Source organism: Ammospiza nelsoni, chromosome 3, assembly GCF_027579445.1.
Source record: "Ammospiza nelsoni isolate bAmmNel1 chromosome 3, bAmmNel1.pri, whole genome shotgun sequence".
In the NCBI taxonomy this organism is placed as follows: Eukaryota; Metazoa; Chordata; class Aves; order Passeriformes; family Passerellidae; genus Ammospiza; species Ammospiza nelsoni.
The window spans coordinates 98,774,528-98,791,553 of NC_080635.1; positions in this window are offsets into that span (position 1 = coordinate 98,774,528).

Genomic DNA, 17,026 nt, shown 5'->3' on the forward strand with positions numbered 1-17,026 from the left:
CCTATTGATGATTCAGAGCATTAGATCAATTGATATTTAGCTTTGATTGGTAGTACTCATGTAATGTTTACATCTTTTAAGTAAATGATAAATTATTTTAGCTGCTTGTGGTGAATCGCTTGGTCTTTTCCTTTCTCATATTCAGACAAATACCTAATCCAGAAATGTTCCTGCTTCTTGTTACAGAGTTTCATGAAGATGTTCAGGATGTAATTTATCCTGGCCTGGTACTATGTCAGTTTTAATAGGTCTAATTTCCTTACTCCCTGCTTCATTGTGACCATAAAGCCTTTTAGCATTTCACTTGCTTCACCAGGAAAATTTATCCCAGGCTGTGGAATATGACCTTCAAATTCTTTCATGCATACACTAGCAAAGGATTCATTCAGCCTCTTGGCAATATGAACCTCATTTGTCATTAACATCTCACTCTTGTCCTTCAATAGTTCATCTGACTCCTTGTCTACCTTCCAGCCAGTATTGTAATTGTAACATTTTAATCCATTTATTATTTTAGTGTTCATCATTGTTAGCACTAAGAACCCTAGTTTATACTCTCAGTCTTCTTTTTCTCTTTGGACTTGTCTCAAAGGAATTTTCTTTCAACGCTTCAAGAACACGTATTTTCTTGAACTCCTTTTTTCATATCTAATAAAAAACCTTATTTATGCATTGTGTTTGCTTCATATAGCATCACTCCTTACGATCTCTGTCTTTTCTATGTCACTTTCTTCTTCCTTCCAATTCATCCACTTTATACAAAACCATGTGTATTTTCCAAATGAACAAAATAAAGTGTCAGATAATATTCTGGGTTTTATTTTGTCATCTTAGTTATGTCTATGTCTGGATTGACTAATACCCCAGAGGGTGATGCTGCCATCCAGGGGGGCCTGTATTCGTTGGAGCAATGGACTCAAAAGAATCTCATGAAGGTCAACAAGGGGAATTGCAAAGTTCTGAACCTGGGGAAGAAAAACCTAAGGTGTCAAGATATGATGGGAGCTAGGCATCTAGGAAGGAACTGAAAAGAGAAGGCTCAGGGGCAATCTTATCAATGGGTATAAATACCTAAGAGAACATAGAGTGTGCACAGAGCCTACATCTTTCCAGTGACAGTACCAGAGCCAATGGGCACAAACTGAAACAGAGCTCACCCTGTCTGGATGTCATACTTTTTTACTGTCAGGGTGACTGAGCACAGGTTGCAAAGGGAGGGTGTGGAGTTTTCATCCTTGGAGACATTCAAAAACCATCTGTACACAGACCTTGCCAACCAGCTCTAGGTATCCCTCCTTGAGCAGGGCAGCTGGGCCAAATGACCTTCAGAGGTCCCTTCTGACCTCAACCATTTTGGGATTCTGTGAGGAGTCCCTAAACTTGGTCATTGTTCAGCACTGTCTTGTAACACATAAGTATACAAATACTTTGGAAAACCAGTCATAGTCTCTTTTTGTAAAGTGAATTAAAACATTTTTCTTCCATTTTTTAGTCACAAAGGGAAAACTTAAGTCTTTTTTCCTAATATTTCTCCCCACATTTTCAATTTTGAAAATATTTAATATGTAAGTGGCGACACGTGAAGCAAAATTATATCAAATGCAACCTGCTTATTCTTAGATTGTATGATTCTGTTTGCCAGTTCAAAACCATATAAAACCTTTAATATTAAGTGAGTAATAATATCTATTTCCCTAAAAAAATTTGTAAGCACTTCCCAAATATGTTTTCCTCACTATTTCTGCTTTGACATATAAACACTTATCAGCTGTACTCTTCCATTTTTTGTTATTTTGACCACAAAGTAAGGTGTTGAATGGCTGTAATAAGCTAATTTTGGATTGCCACAGTCTGCCATCCTTGATTACTTGCCCTACAAAAATAAACAGGTAGAATTGTTGCAATTATACTTTTACTAAGACTTTCAGTAGCAGGACGAGAGTGATTTCTGCTAGCGGCAATTTTTGGTGACAACATAGACCCACTAAATTATATTAAAATATACTTACTTAGGAGAAGTGGCATGATTTGTGCTTTCTGGGGAGTTTGAGGAATATAAGCACAGGTAAATGAAACCTAGTACAGTCTCACTTAGCAATAAATATCATAAAGAAAATACAGACTATATTTACATGGTATTTTGATGAAATCAAGTTATTTTGATATATCTCATACAATTTAGACATGAGAGTGGTATTATTACTGAAAATTCATTGCAGTTATAGACATTATTAGCTGTAATCAGGGTAGGGAATAGGGAGGGTATCCTGTCTCTTGTCCCATGGAGTACTGTGTAAAAGGCTCCCACTCCACCCCACTGATTTTGACAAAAAAACTATGCTTACTAAATCAGTCATATATACAAAACATAAAAATTATTTTTTATTATTCATTTAGAAAATATAGTAAAAAGACATTTGCAAAATTTAAAAATAAATTATATCTAAAAATAGGTAGATAGCAAAGGCTTCCCCTTTTGAGTATAGAGAAATGCAGGTGAATACACTGTACATGCTGAAAGATCACATTTAAGAGAGTGGACAGATATGGAAGTGTAAATGATAAATTTTCATTAGTAAATTGTTGTGGAAATGGTGGGGTATCATTTGAATGTTTAGGACACTACAGCAAGAGCTACTTGGAACTGTTTATTGTATTGGAATTTGCCTTAAACTGTGCTAGTCTGCCAATAAACCATTCTAGAACAGATTATTTTTGAGTTCTTTTGACCACAAGATAGGCCAGAAATAAAACATGGAAACTAAAAATGCATAATTGGAAGATAGACCAGAAATAAAACATGGAAACCAAAAATACATAATTGGCATGAGAGAGAAAGAAAAGACATCTATCTCTTAAGGAACTGCTTTAAAATATTTAAGCATCTTGAATATTATTTACTTTTTGCAAAATGTTAAAAAGTGCAGATCTTATGAACTTACTCCAAAGTATCTAATGTTTCCTGTAGCTTTTAGCAAGTTAGGAAAAGAAAATTAAAATACAGATGAAGACAACTTCACTTATTTTGAAGCAGGACACGTAGAGGATGTTTTTAAGTACGTAGTCAAAACAAAGATAAAAACAAAGCACTTATAACTAAACTACTTTTTGACTAACACAGAGTGAGTAAGCCTGTTCAAACTTGCAAAAGCCAGCTCATTTGTTCTTAACATAAGAGACTGCTTATTTGCTTTCACAGCATCTGAAATATGGCCTGTGTTCTGACACTGGAAATATTACTTCAAGTTCTAAACAGAAATAGTAAACAATTTTGAAGCAGGGCAATATGCAGAGATTTGAGTTACAATTATTCAACCAACAAAAAGAACATGTAACTGCATGGTTAAGGAAATGTTATGTTGCAAGGCAATGTCATGACCCAAAGGAAACTGCAATAATTTGTGGATTTTTTTCAAGAATTTGCAAGTGCCATGTCACAAATGCTTTAGGTCACTTAAAGAATCACCAGGAAGGTATCAGCAAAAGCAGAAGTTTTGGGAGCAGACAGTGTTTCTGACAAAGTCAAGGGCAGCTGAACAGCCAGCAATCAAGGCTGAGGGCTAGAGAGCATTCCTGAGATCATAGTGTTACATGGCCAAGAGTGGGGGGGGTTATACACTACCAAATGTTATGAGAGGTTAGCAAACAAAACAGAGAAAATCTCAGACTATTAGTTCAGAGGAGTAATTCACAACAACCATACTCAGCATTTTTGCATAAGATAAATAAGCCAGCAGTCTGAAATAAAATGCAGTATTTGTATGGGCACAGATGCACACATTAATATGATGTTATTAAAATTGGTACCAGACTGATACTAGCAATTAATGAGACACAGAGAAGATAAAGGTTTCACTAGAAAATCATATAAATTAGTGGGTATGGAATTCATTCATTAAGAAAAAAATGCTTTAGAGAATCAAGGAATCTGGCAGAATGAGGAAGATATTAAAGATTTCAGCACAGTTGTAAGGCTGAAAGGAAACAAACACTTCAGGCTTTTACATTTATTATTTTTTTGCTACCTTAAGACAAACATTACATGTTGGATGAAATCTGTTTTTTGCTGTAGATTGCACAGAACAAAAAGAGAGTATTCATTTAAAGAGGGAAATCCTGAAACATTCAATTATTTGTAAACTCAAGGGAAGACATTCTAAGAAATATGCCTGCACATAGCGTCATAATAGAAAGCCCTACCTTTTGGATTATATAAATGACACTCAGAATTGTGCATTTTTTTGATCTACATCTAACCATCTATATTAAAGATAAACCACAGGGTGAAATGCTATAGAAAGACTAAAACTGGTTGTGGAGAGGAGTTAACACACTGAGGTGAAGGTAGTCAAGAGTAAGGTTACTCATTACCTCCTTTCTGAAAAACAAAAAAAAAAAGTAATTTTTTCTGTATGGAGAATCAGTGAATCTCCAAATCAGGAAAAGTATTCTATGGAGCTGCTAAACAGAGAAGGGCTTACGTTTTTAATATGCGTTTTCAAAAACCAAAATTAATAAGAACTCTTGGTCCTCACTCTTATATCTAAGATTTTTTGGGAGGGAGAAGGATGAGGGAGTAAAATATATATTATCTGAATCTGACTCCAAAAGACTAGTGTTGTAAGAAGAGGATTAACACACAAGAAGAATGTACTTTTGTCAGCACCATTCATGACTTATCCACAAGAAAGTTGTGGATAAACTTTCTGATGGATCAAAGTGGATCAAAGTGTGGATCTACACATTGTACATATCAGTGTAGTAGGAGGGCTCTTTTGGAACTGGGTTTGATGTGAACTGTGATTGCCATATCTAGTGCTGAATGTGGAATTTAGAAAATAAACAATTAAGATTTTACTACTGGCATAGCCTCATTAAAGATGTAATTTTTAAGGAGGGTAAGAATACAGTTAATGAGCAAAATATATGAAACAGAATGTACTGTGGTCCTTAACAGATTAGTTACATGAAAAGGATCATTTGTGAGGGGGCAGTGGAAACCAATGGCCCTTTGAAGAAAAATACACTCTTTTTTAACATATAGGACCTGGGGAAAAAAAAAAGAAAAATTAATTTATATAGTACCTCTTGTCTCTTTTCTTGTCTATTTTCAAAATTTTGAAAGAGTAAAAATACAAACTGATGCCTCTCTTGATTTTTAAATCAATCTTTCTTTAACATGCAAGAAGATTTATGTATTTGATGTACAATCATTGGACAGTGATTTTTTGGTTTGTATTTCAATCATTAATAAATTTTATTAACTTTAAGAAAAACTCTGGTTAAACAAAAAATCAAAATAATAATTAAAGTATATAAAGGAAATAATTTATAGCATGAGAAATCTTTTTCTTTTTTTTGATGCAACCAAACTACAGATTATCTTTAACAAAACAAAATGACGCTGTGATCATTGGATCCCAGGCCAGAGTAGCATCACTTATGATAATGCTGACATTTCAAGAAGAACCACGGTCAGAGCAGGGAGCTCAGACTCTCTCTGTATTAGCCAGTAAAGTATTGCCAGGCTCTGGATTGCTCCTGCCCACTGGAGCTGTGTGTCTGCTCTGGTCAGATCTTTGAGTGGTCCTGGGCTAGGCTACTTTGCTCCCTTCAGGCATACCCTGACAAAAGCAAGCAGACACTTTGGATATGTAATATGCTGGCTATGAGGAATTTCCCATGTGATTTACCCTTAAGAAATTTTCCTTAAAGGCTTTTTTTTCGGTTTCCTACATATTACAGAGTCTGGATGACGTTGTGTTATATTACTGTATTATTGATTACTGTATTAGGATTTTATTAATGATAATGTATTAAAATACATTATGCATATCACTGCAGAGTAGTGAACCCATTGACAGAATGAGGTCATTAAGCAAGAAATGGGAAGAGACCTTTATCACACCAAGGACAAAGATGGTTCAGTGATAGCTATCTCTGTACCTGTATTAGTTTGATGTAAAAGGATTTTTTATTAGCTTTATTTTAGATTTAATGCATATTTGGTTTTTTGGTTGGCTTTTTTTTTTTTTTCTCTGTGCATAAATATTTAGTCATTGTTGTAATAATTATTTAATATCCAAAACCTACTTCAATGTATTTTCATTAATAGTGATAATGTCAAAACAACTGTTTCTGTCATCACATCGGACATTTTGGGAAAAACAGGACAGTTTTAAATAGATTTGGACACAATATTTCACACAAAGGTCTGAAGAACAGTTTTCTCTGATGAACGCAGAGAAAACAGATAATGGATGATTCTGGAAAAATGATTAGCCGCTTTGTTTTGCTTGCAATGCTCACTTGGGCTTCTACTACTGCAGTCTCTTTCTTCAGAATTCTTGTTCTGTTTTTGTCTAATCAGTCAATATTTTGTTTAACTCCTCCCTGAAATTATTTGCTATGCTATAAGCTAATTGCTTCATGCAAGTGGCTGACAATCTCAGTAATGGTGCTGTCTGCTTTAAAATAAATGCAAAGGTTTTTCCTACAAAATTCCCTCTAAAAAAATTAAAATATTTTGCACAGTTGCCTATCTGATCTTGTTAACCACCTGGGTAAGGAGTACATCTAAGTCACTCCCGTTTACAATTGTATCATCTTCTCTAAGTTATGTTTCTTTTCTTGTTTCTACAGCAATTACTCAGAGCCTATGCTATTCCCTTCAACCCTTCAAATTCCTCCACATGACCCCAATATATTTATCTGACTTGGTATTATAACAAGACTTTGTACTGCAGCTTTGTCTTTAATGTGTAATTTCTTTTGCAGTCAAGTAGAATTATTAGTTCCTTTTCTTCAGCACATGAAGCTTTTCTCATCTTCATTGCTTTAAAACGGAGCTCTTTCTAGCTGAAAAAGCCTTCTTTGCTGATGATTTTTTGGTCCTTGATTTTTCCACAGCTCTGCAGGAACTCATCAAGATTTCTTACTAAATACAAGAGATTTTTTTCTCTGTCAATAGTATTCCAGATATCTTAAAAATGAATGCATTCTAACTGCGTATCCATCAAATTTTAGCTTGGAATATTCATAGAATGGTTTCAGCTGGGATTGTCAAGAGTATAAGCTTTGGTTTAGCACTGTTGCTACTGATAACTATCATTCCTTCTTTATTCTCAAGAGTTAAATTATGATATTTGCACTTTGAACAGCATCTCACTTGTACATATTTTATTTAAATGTTACACTTATCATTGTGAAAAAATAATGCAGAAATTAATTACAGGGGAAGAAGATGATTTTACATTCAGCAAGGGTTGTTGTTGAAAATCTTTATTTCACTGGAATTAATTTCCGTACAATAACCGTTACTGGAATAAAAAGTCCTACTCGCAGTACAGATTTGGTGAATCTTGCCTGAATTTGATCTTAAACTGCACTTTTTCAGGAAAGGAAGAGGATGTTTCAGCTTTACCATAACTTAATTAAATTTAGACTCTTCCAATATCAGAATTTAAAGGCTATCCAATTGTTGGTATATGCTGTATGCAGATGAAAATTCTGATAATGACAAATTCTAACCAGTGAAGGAAATGTTAGTTACTACCTTAGCAATGTCTTTTGTACAATATTGAGAAATTGACAAAAGGTATAATGCAAAAGTGGAATTGGTTAAATTCTACATAACTTGAGTATCTTTCAAGCATGAAAGAAAAGTTTTAATCTAAGCTATATCTAATTGGACCTATTTTCTCCTTATGCCTACAATGTTCACATTACACAATCAACAGAGGAAGCAAAAGATAAAAAACAAATATAAAAGTCATATTTGATACAGTGAGAAAAGAATTTATATGCTATTTAAAGACAAACATTTCTATTTTTCTCATTAAAGTAAAACTTCACAACATACTTCTGACGTTAAAGCACATAATTTTCCATCAGTGTGAATAGCATGTTCAAACATTTAAAAATAAATTTTATTCAGAGTAAACATATTAAATATTTAGAATATTATACATTTTGAAATTTTATTATCAATTTATCAATCAAGAAATGGCATGCAGCAGAATATGGGGAATATTAATTTAAAGTAATCTCTTAATTGTATGCTAAAAAGTGTAAGACAGATGCTACTTTCCCAAAGGCAGAAAGAGAATTGTATTTACAATTCAGTTATGGACAGGTGCCCAGATTTTGGCTTATCTATCATTTGCTACATGCTGAGTTTGCTGCATACAAGCTGCCATTACTAATAGTCTGGGAGAGAGCCATGAAATTTCAAGTACTGTATATTCCAGGTCAGAGCACAATCTAGTTAGTGTCATCTGAAATTCATCCACCATTCCTCTGTTAATAAAGCCTGCTGGTGACCAATTGAACTGCAACAGTGATATACTTCCATGTGCTTTTTTTTATATGCTATTTTTTTATTTTGCCTATGCTTTAGAAGCTCTATTTATTGAGGAAAATCCTTTCATTTCTAGTATGTTTGCAATTTCATTTTCAATATCTTTTTTTACACATTCTACCCAGGTAACACAGACTACACAGTAGGCAATTCCACAGATAGCAGAAACAGGAACTTTGATTTTAAGTAAAACATCATGTTCCAAAAAAAATAAAACTGCTCTACATTCAGCATCAAATCTTTGGAAATAAGTTAGAATATACCTAGTTTTTGGCTTTTTATCTATATGGCGCAGAACTGAAGGAACATTGCAATGGACCACTAGAAGGGATATGCTACAAGTATTTTCTTTTTTAAACCACATTGGAATTTCTATTTGAACTTTAAGGTCAGTGCATTGCTGGCTTGATTTGAAAGTGCATATGTGGTATTATTCTAGTGACAATTTCATCAAAGAGATACAGAATTTAGGTACTTTTATGTGCAAAACCTATTCTGCTTTTTTTTTTTTTTTTAGTTTTGGTGGGAGAGCATTCTAAAAGCCATACCACTATACTGAGGTTATTATTTTTATGAATTTTTTCCTAAGTTCATAACAATTGTTAACCATTTTCAATATTCACCTTATGCATATTAAAATAATTAATTTGTCTTTACTAATCTTTATATTATTAAAATATTATTAGAAATTATTATTATTGTTATTATTAGAAACATGTGCAGTAAGTAGGTAGTATGAAAGAATAGTAATAAATATCCAAAGACTGTGCTGACATATTTATATTGACAATAAAAATTACATTTCTAAACATGGATTACTTGGTCTGGATGAATCTGAATGCCTGGACACCTGCACCATGTAGACTGCCCCAACATAAAACTGCTGACAAAGTAAAGAAGTTTTCTTAAGTTGTCCCAGACATTTTTGTGTTCCTAGCTGAATGACGTTTCCAGTGTTGGCTTAACCCCACACCCTGCTGTCTCCCACTTTTACAGACTGCTCCAAGACTACAGCATTTTTAAATTTTTAATTGTTTATAAACCTAACATGTAAGAATATTATCAAAGTATAACTTTCATATAATATGTATCATAATAAAAGTAAAACACCAAATATTTAAAGTTCTATATAATAATTTTAAAGCTCTTTATTAAAAAGATACTGATAAAACATTTACTGATAAAACTCAGCAGATGGTATAGAAACCCCTGGAAGAAGAATAAGCAGAGCTGGTCTTCTTTACAATGTGCAGCCTGTGTTCTATGAAATAATTCCAAATTATTATTTTTTTATTCCCTATTGAAACATTGCTTCACACCTTCATTCCAAGAACTTCTGAGTGAGTCACAGAAAGCAGAGTATGACATTTTCAAATCACCCAAAGGTTTCCACACTTGCAAATAAAACTGTATTTCTCACTTGCTACTCTGGAGTAAGTTTAATACTTTGAATTTCAACAAACTAAATTGAACTAAATCCCTTTCTCCTCTTGAGTTCAAGTGCAGCACAGGCTGATCTCTTCACTACAAAGCTGGCTGGAATTTACATCTTCCTCTAAAACATTTTATTAGAGTCATTAAAATAATAAGCCCTGCAGTTTGATCACAACCTCCTTCTGGACTTCACAACTTATAGTTATTAAGGTGTCATAACTTAATGTACATGCTCAGGGAGCCTTAGGTGCTCTCCTGGAAGATGCCAAGGGAAACTAAATCAGCAGCTGCTACTTTTTCATCTTCATGGTTGGCTGCTGTCAAAACAATCCGTATATAAAATGGGATTTTCCAGCCATGTGGCCGCCAGGAACAGTTGGTCTCACAGGCCCTCTAAAGTCACAACTTGAAGCTTTCAATTAAGACAGATTTTCACTATGTTTTAAAGCACTTTTTTGAATGTTTTATCACCATATTATCCATGAAGTTTCTTTAAATTTCATTGATTGCTTACCCTAAAGATGAAACTGCTGTAAAGTAACTTTTTTTATGGAAACATTAACTCCTATTCCTTTTTTCCATCCTAAGAATTGGACAGCAGGTAATGTCATGTATTTGTCAACATTGTTGGGATTGCAGGGCAATTCCAAAATACCTAGCAGGTCTTCTGTGAAGGCAAGTCAAGGCTTTTTTTGGAAAAGAGACATTTGAGGAGAAGATATCTGTTAGTTTAAGAAACATTTCATATCAGCAGAAAAAAAAAATTACTCCCATTTGCTTTGCACAAGAAGTGTATCAGGAGTCACATAACTCCGATAGCTTAATTACAGAAATATTACATATACAAACAGACATTTCAAAACACTTCAAATAAGGATAAAAAAGACACTATTTTTTTAGAAAGCCTGCTAAGTTGATTTGCTTAGAAAAAAATATTTAGGACTTTTTTTTTTAATGTATGCATGTAGATAGAAATGGTACTAGAAATGAGCATGGTCTCATTAAGCCTCATTGAAGCCTATATGATAATTAGTGATCAGTTTGCCACTAGAGGTTAAGTGATAATGTAGGTTTCTAAAATGTATAACTGTCTTTAAAAAAAAATTCTCTTTCTCTGCCTCAGCAATAACTAATGTCAGCTGAGTTGGGTTTTTTTGGTTTTTTTTCATATCTGGAATCTTGAAAACAAATATATTTAGCTGTTCCTCTTTATAATCATTTGGTATCCAAAGAGTTGTGAAAGTCTACACGTAAAACTTTCAACAACGTTGATGTGAAAGACTGATTTAAAATGTTCATGAATTACCTTCCTCCTCTACAAAATCTTAAATCTTTGAGTTTGAGAGTCTGAGTTTGAATCAAGATATTATATGTAACTAGAGAAGTGTACAGAACCCAGAACCCAAAAAATCAGTGAAAGGTTCCTCAGTTTTCCATTGACTGGTCCAATGGAAGCTGGTTCCTTAACCACAGTACTATCAAAGAAAACAAAATCAAACTTTGAATGTTCTTTTCCTGAAAATAGTCTTGCAATTAAAAAAAAGACTATTTTCTTCTAAGTGCATGAAGTAATACCCAATAATTCCTTGATTATTACTTTATTAAAATGGCTTTGATATGTCCTAAAACAACTGTTCAGCTTTTTCATGTTAAAACATGAATTTAAAAATTGGTTGACAAATCGAACATATCAACATGTTAAAGCTTATTTGCCTATATAAATGTAGATAGATATTATTTTCTTTCCAATAGAAAAATGGAGTAATTTTTAGTGCACTGGTTTTCAAACTTGTTTGTATTCACTCTTAATAAGGCCCCCTCCTTCTTTCCTGTTCTCTACTGTCGGAACTCAGACAACACTCTGGGTGTCCAGAGTTGCCGAGGACCCCACTGGGGGGCTTGGAGACCCTGGCGTGCTGCCCAGAACACCTGGGGATTTGATTTTGACCCTTGGAGCGAGTTATCAGTTTTGTATGAGGACATGAAAATCACACAGGTTTGAATAGCATAATAATAAAATGATCACAGGGTGAAAATGTAGATTTTACGATTTTTGGATGGGGGTTATGGGGACAAGATGGAGGAATCTGGGCGTGTCTAGCCTTTCTTCTTCTTCTTCTTCTTCTCCATTTTCTGCAGTGATGTTGGCACTTGGGGATTAGTTTAGAGTAGAAGTGCACTGTCTAACATAGGTGATGGGTATTGGGAATTAAGAGTAAATATGATATACGTAGTGTGTAGTATAAAAGGACAACACCGCCTTGGGGGCAGTCAGAGTGCCTGCGGCTGCCCTGCTGAGCAGACCTCCGCTGGGCAGAAAGAAAATTTTATAGATAAGAATGAATATACAACCTCAACACCGAAAAGTGAGGAGTCCAGACTCGTTCTTCAGTTGCACGGGCCGAAGCAGAGACGTCCTACACATCTCGGGGTAGCAATTGCCAACAGCAGCCCGAGACTCTACTCCCAGTTGCTCAGTTACACAGAGGTTGTTTTAAATTTCTACTAAGCAAAAACATTAAAATATCTCTAATTTCCTTATATATAACAAGAAATATATTTAATTCTTCCTCCCTGCTCCAGGTATTTTTTTCAGATTTGCTACCTCAAATTTCCTCAACCTGTATTGTTTAAACTATAAATTAGGTGAGCTGAAGAAATCCAGATACTCCATGTACAGCCATAACTCATTTTCTGCTCATCTTTCTCTTGGAAATTGCTAACATAAGTGCATGAAATAATACCCATGTAACACTCATGCTGTTTCCTACTGCTTTGAATAAATCTTCATTTCCTCTGAAAGAAATGTAATGAAAAAATCAAGGCAACAGAAATGGGACCCTAGGGCTTATTAGTCCAGGCGTCTTAATAACTTTCAGCAGTTTGTGAATACAATGAGGAATTATCTAATACTTCATGCAAACATCTTGTTTTAATAACTACCTATATCTTCTCTAGTGTTTAAGAGAAATTTTTGCTTGGCATTTGGAACTTTCCCCCTAATACCAGAACTGAACAAGGAAATAAGTGAGCCTTGGTGACCAAATTTATCAATCAATGTGACAGTGTGGTCATTTATTCAAACTAGGATGTAGCAAGCTCTTGAAACACAATCATTATTTGTATTAGATAAAAGCATCACTGACAGGAAATTAATGACATTTTGTCTTTTTTCTTTCTCACACATTTGCATAATTTTATTCTATTTCATTACATAAAAAACACTGTCTAGAAGAGAGCATTTTAAAATCCATTGTCTGTAATGTATTTATATATATATATATATATGTATGTATGTATATATCCTTTCTATAATATTCATTTCAGTAAACAACATTATTTATTACAAAATATTCAGTGAGGTAAAAAAAAAAAAAGATTCTCATGTATTACTCTCCATTTTTATTTTATTTTAGCTTGTCAATGAATGATTTACAAGTGACTCTTGTGAAGGCCTCCTGAAAAAAGGATAGCCTCATAGCTCATCCAGAGAATTTTTGTGTGACCATACTCTCAACTGTATCACTGAGAGAACAAATTAAAAAACATTGTCCTATCACATGGGATTTTGCACAAATACATAGAATTACAAGGATCTCAAATAAAAGAAATTAATAATAAAAATGCCTACAGTAATTAGGAACAGGTTCTCATAAAAGCCTGTTGACTTTGCCATTGCTATATGTGTTTTGTGGTGCATATTACTGAGATAGATGTGGGTAAAATGCGCTGTAGCTTGATTTCTCAGAGCAGACAGAAGCACTAGAAGAAACTACAGCTGCGCCTGTGCATCAGAATTAATTACTGAGAGGCAAATGGGAAATGCAACTTATAGATTTACAGGGACAGTACTTGATTACAAAGAGAGCTACCCCACTGCCTAGACCTGACTAAATGGACAAGAGAATTAAATCCAAAAGATGCAGTTTGAAAGAACATGGAAGTGAATATGATAAATTTTAAACAAAATTATGAGTTTAAATCAAACAATATTAAAATGCCCCAATCCTTTTCCTGGTCACATACATGTCTGAGGTGTAAAGCTTTCCTATTTTAAACTCTTGAGGCACCCTACAAGTGAAATGTAGAAGGTGCTTGACAAAAGCCAACATGAATTTACCAATGGCAATCATGCCAGACTAACCTGATTGCTTTCTACAACAGTGTCTTCTGTCTAGCAGGTGAATTGTTAGAAACAAAGATTCTGCTCTTATACAAATGGGTTTGTCAATTAAAAAAGGGAATTGTAAAAAACATTTTGGGTTTTGTAGTATACAGGATGATTTTCAATAGGTTTTGAGACTCTAAAACCATGAAACAGCTGTATGAGTGACTCATAATTACAACCATTAAAATAGAATTACAGCCTACATCTGAGATCTTTGAATTCAGAAAGAATTGTGTCAACATATATGGGACTCCTGTTTCTGTGTATGCAGCATTTGTTACTGAAATACTGTAATAAAAAACATATTGTATAATTTAACAATTCAATTTGATCCTGACCTGACAAAACAACCTATACAACTCTGATGCTCAAGAATATATTTTTCTTTTCAGAAATACTTCTTTCTTTTCAGAAAGATGTCTAATTGACAAGGAACCTGACTGCTCTAAATTTCATTGCTTCAGGCTGTGCAGTAGAATCTATGAAACTGAGTCAGGCACTTATGTTCCCCACAGTAACTGCAGGGGTTGAAGCATCGTTTTATGGCATTCATAGCACACAGCATTGTCTTAACAAGGAAGACCTGATGAAATAAATACATCTCAAATCCCAATCTCAGTGCATTAAATTATTTTAAAGTGACATTTCTGAATTTTTTCTCACTGGATGGCTAGCACAACACCAGCTCTATAGTGAGACAAGCAACCCTGCCTGTTTTCAGACACTCTAAAGTTATACCTTCTCAAGTTTTCATTTTTTCCCTATCCACAAATACACATTCAAACATCTCAGGATCATGAAAAGGCATTGCTACAGAATCATGTAAGAGGATTTCCTATATAGCCTTGAACACTAAGGTTGTAATTTATTTTTCTCTCTCTAAGAATGACATCAGAAGTCTGACCTACATTTCTAATGTGATATGGGAGCCTCTCCAGGGAGAGAAAAATAAAGCCAAGAGAAAAAAGACACAAAAAAAGGCCAGAGGAATAACAGAGAGAGGGAAAATGACAGAAGAGGCTGACAAGCAGGAGAGAGTAGAATGATGAGAAGAAAAATAAAAGCTTAGAATGCATACAACAAGATTTAATATTAAAAGTAGACAATTTTACAAAGATTCAAAAACACATGTTTTAAGGTAAAACTAGTATTTAGCATATTTACCATCTTTTTATAAAAGAAATCTGAACATCTCTGTACAGTTACTATGATTTCCAAGCTATGACAAGCCTTGTATACTTTCCTTATGCTGCAATATTATAGTCTCAGTGTAAATGATCTCATTAACTCCCTGGTTTATAACCTATGTCTCAGTAGAGTTAGAGGTACATATTATGATGGAGGATGCCTAAATGAACACAAGTAAGTTACAACAGTTTTCTGTTAACTTTTTTGTGGGTTTCTTTTTTATTTCCTTTAAATATTTTAGTTTAAAATGCTACTTATGGATTACATCTTGAAAGTAGCCCTTCTACTGGATAAAACCTTCAAAAAACCCCCAACTTTCTAGGCTGTTAATCTATCCTGATTAGCAAATTGAAAAGAGTAAACTGAAGATTTGTGGGTATCCTAGAGTATTTTGGTATCGCACCAAAAAGACAACGCTAAATGAGTTCTGAAAGAAGCAATTTGCATAGACCTTTTGACATAGGGCTGATATGCTCCTCCATCATCTTCCTTTTTTGTGGAAATCTCTTTTCAATAACGATGGACTTTTTAGCTCTGGCATTCCTAAACTGACAATGCCTAATGTTGAGCCCCTGAAAATTAGTGCTTACATCTAAAGAGAAGTGCCTTGATCTAATTCTGTTAGATTTTAAAGCTCTTTCATATAATCCAGAATACATCTTGCTGAAGCTAGTTCTTGTATTATGCTGACCATGATCACTTATCAGAGAATCTGCATGCATGCAGTCATAAAAAAGAAATCAACACAATAAAAATCAGTAAATTAAATGTTGATATTACTGTCACCCTCCAGTGATCTGCCATAGAAGTGCCTATTTATCACAATTCTTGATATCATAGGCAAGAGAAGAAGCATTGACAAACAGCTTTTGTACTTATAAATTTTTGTGTTTCAAAATAACAGATTTCTCAGTATATAGAAAACATAGAGGACTGAAGGCAGGTTTGGCTAAGAGGAACTAAAAAGTTTAAGATTTTTTTTCTTCACAAATAATATAATTTATTGTGCTTTGTACTCCCTATCATGTTACAGGCAACAAGTTTTCTTGTCTTAGAAACCTAATCTTCATATCAATCTGTCATGAACACTGCATTAAATCCTCCTAAAGCCAAAAGAAAAACTTACTGGTTTCCATGTACAACTTCATTGGTGTGTATACTCTCTAGAGTGTGAATTAGCACTTACAAAGTAAATGTGGGAAAAAAAAAATCTATTGTGAGCTAGCTCTTTAGTTCACAAAATATTTCAGTTTCCTTACACAAGCAGTAATTCTCCAGTCAGTGTGACCTCCAGCTATGGTGTCTTGTATTGAGGCTCCCACATCTCATCAGTCCCTCCACTGTACTCCTGCAAGCATATATTGGCAGTAAAATTATTTTGCTGAAGGGGCTAGGACAAATGTCTTCTTTAAGATGCTAGGGGACTTCCTCTCAGCGAAGACACTTTTGGGAAGTAAGTTTTAAAAGCTAGAACTTCTGGCCTTTATTTAAAATGTAGAAAGAGAAGAAAATACAAGCTGGACTCTGCTGGTAATAAGAACAGAAAAACCAATTCCTAAACAAATGCTCACTATACGCAGTGTTTAGTTGTCACTAGATTGCATTGGAAACACCCAAGGTAACTGCTCCAAGGTACCTGATCTAATGGCAGCTTGCAAAAGAAGAGAGATGAAACAAAGACCTTATCAGTGGAAACATCAGAGAAAGTAGTGAAAAATTATATCAGAGACAAAAAATCAAACTGGAAATGTGGTGCAATAAAAAACCAGAGCTTGTAGCAACATCAGTGAAGGATTGAGCACCAATAAATGCTGAGGAAAAAAAGTATTGAAAATGAGGACAAAAAATGGCAGAACAACACATAGATGAAATGATAC